We start from the raw sequence: 2,997 nt of genomic DNA, 5'->3' as shown, positions 1-2,997 counted from the left end.
ATTTCTGATGCAACCCTCCTATTTTATCTGGGCTTGGGATTGACACTGAGAATTAATCCCTCAGAGGCTGGGTTTGCTCCCTGCCCAGTAATCAAACCCAGGTTGCAGAAATGAGAGCACAGGTTCCTCTAATTGTGTGGAAAATATAAAACATTAAAAAAAAAAAAGGCAGTCTAAACAAAGATGTTATATTATTTTTAACATTGATCCTTTCATATCACAAAATGGGCACAAATTTCAGTTTTTGATTTCACTTTTTTTGATACTTAAAGTGGAAAAAGCAGATGCTAGTTATTTACAACAGCCAGTATAAAATATATTAGCTGCTACTGTACATGCAACCAATGCAATTAAAATGATGTAGATCAAACAAAACTTCCAGTTTTCTTAGATAATATATTATTATCAAATACATGTGGTTAGTCTGCACTGCATCATGTGCATCATAACCAGTGGCATTGTCCCATAGTAGTGAGATAAAGCATCTGTACTTGTGTTGAAATTCTGTAATATTGAAGGCAGGTCTACATTTTTCACAATGACTTCTTTTTACATCTCATTTCAACGTTTCACCAATCCACTTACTGTACATCGACTCTTATTATACATGTGAAATGATATGGGAGACTGAATACATTCATACATCCATTGTCATGGAGTCTGCTGTAACTTTATGTGACTTGTGCTGTATTGATTATCAATTTGTGGCTTGGCAGGTCTCTTTAGTGTCTATTTAAACTATTCTTTAAAAATAAGTGTGTTACAGCGCAAGATGCAGGTTCAATCAATAAAAATATGCAAATAGTAGCTCCAAATAACTACTACAAATTATTATTTTATCGATTTTTTTGGTGCCCACAAATCCTGGCTAATTATTTAAGGCTAGTACCTGACATTACTACTGCCACGAATGCCTTCTGCAAGTAAAAGCTGGAAACCTCTCCACAAGATCCTCACAACATATTTTCTTCACTACTTAACCCAATGGAAACGCTTGTTTTATGTTGGGAAAACTGCTAAAATCATTCAGACCTTCAGTTTAAAGTGGTACATTCCACAGAAACTGCCTTGTGAAGACTATCTTGTGAAGCTCCAAGCCGCAGGATCAGCCAAATCCGTCATCAGTCCTCATCCACCTTGACCTTTCAGCAGCATTTTAACAAGTTATCAACCAGACGCTTGCCCATCCTAACGAGTATTGGAATTTGTGGTGCAGCATGGCAGTGGATTCCTTCCTACCTAAAGGTCATATCAGATGACATGGAGGGGATCCACAACTGCTCCACACCGTCTCTCCACTGGTGTTCCACAAAGCTCAGTACTTAGTCTACTTGTGTTCCCCTCTATACCTGATCTCTTAGTTAGATTTTAACCTTAGATGGGTTTTCAGACCATAATTATGAGTATAACACTAAACTCATTCCCTCCTTGCCTCCCTCAGACACTCAGGTTTCTGGTCAGATCTCAACAAGTCTGGATGGGAAACTTAATCCCAGCAAAACTGAACTGCCAGGAGATTCATCCCAACTTCAGGATCTTGTTATCTCCCGCAGCAACTCTCAAATCTCACCTTTGGTCACTGGGGCAACCTTGGAGTAATTATATAAAAACAACTGCCCTTTTTCTCTCAGATTACTAATATGACACACTATCCACATAGTCCACTCAGATTCTTGCTCCACTGATCTACTTTAATCTACTGCATCTTTCTCCAGGCAGGTCTGTCTCTGAGCACTATTCAGCTTCTTCAACTGTTCCAGAATGCGGCTTCACTACTTGTTTTTAGCCTTCCTAAGTTCTCCCACAGCACCCCATTGCTACATTGGCAGGCCTCACCTGGCTTCCTATAGCCACCTGCATCTGATATAGAACAAACATCAGAAAAACAAAACAGAGCCAACTTCCCTTAATGTACTTATCACAACCCACACTGTAACATGCTCCCTCTGGGCCTCTAGCACTTTACCGGAGTTCACTGAAGCTTGCCTACAAAGCAGCTACACTGTGAAATGACAAATTCATAGTTTAATAAAAAAAAAAGAGTTTTTAGACTGATAGTATTTTTAGATCATGACCTAGTGAGCCAGTATCAGAATGTATTTATTGATAAAGGCTTCAAAACACTTCTGTGAGTCCCTCTGGGTCAGCGCTTCTGCCTGAATCCATAAAAGCAAATTTAATTCTATGAGGAAAGCTTGCATCTGCCAACACGTCCTGGCAGAGTTCACACACATGAAGTCAGTATGTACTGTAAATGGACTGTGTGGCATTGTTTGTTGTTGTTTTTGCTTTTGCACTCCACCGCACTGGATTAAAATGACTATAACTCTGTGTAGGCCAAATTTCTAAGCAAGACAGCATCAATATAAATATTTAACATTTTATAAGACATCACAGACTGCAATTATTGTCAAGCATGCAGAAATGATTGACAGTATGTGTGATGGAAGCTCCCCACAGCTTTAACCACAGCTACACTATTCTATCACATCCTCAAACATCTTATGACCTTACACAGGGTTTATTAAATTTAAAAAATTACTCAAGGTAAAGAAACAAAGCTTGATATTGCATGGTCATGAGAGGTTTTAAAATTCACAGCAATGAACAATTTTTAACACAATTCAATGTATGTATAAATAAGCTTTTATACTAACTTTCTAGGACATGCTAACCTTACTGAATACCTTAATTATCTTACCCTGACCTTACTAAAATAAAATGAACTGATAGGCAATACAAAGAACTAATACTATTTGGAGATTAAGCTTAAGCAGTTGACAAAGTCAGTGTTGTTTTTTTCGCAATCTTTTTGCATTATGTTGGAAAAAGGTATTGCATAATTATTTACACTCTATGTCCTTTTCCACATTTGCTACTGGTTTAATCTGGAAGGTAAAAAACATTTAATAATGTTGCCCAAATGGAATTTATCCTACTACGTATGTTTATCACAGGTATCATGTGCTGAGAATTTGAGGAGAGCATCACCTGCTG

This window comes from Tachysurus fulvidraco, chromosome 4, assembly GCF_022655615.1.
Source record: "Tachysurus fulvidraco isolate hzauxx_2018 chromosome 4, HZAU_PFXX_2.0, whole genome shotgun sequence".
Lineage (NCBI taxonomy): Eukaryota > Metazoa > Chordata > Actinopteri > Siluriformes > Bagridae > Tachysurus > Tachysurus fulvidraco.
The sequence above is the reverse complement of the archived record's forward strand: the minus strand, read 5'-3'. Positions refer to the sequence as shown.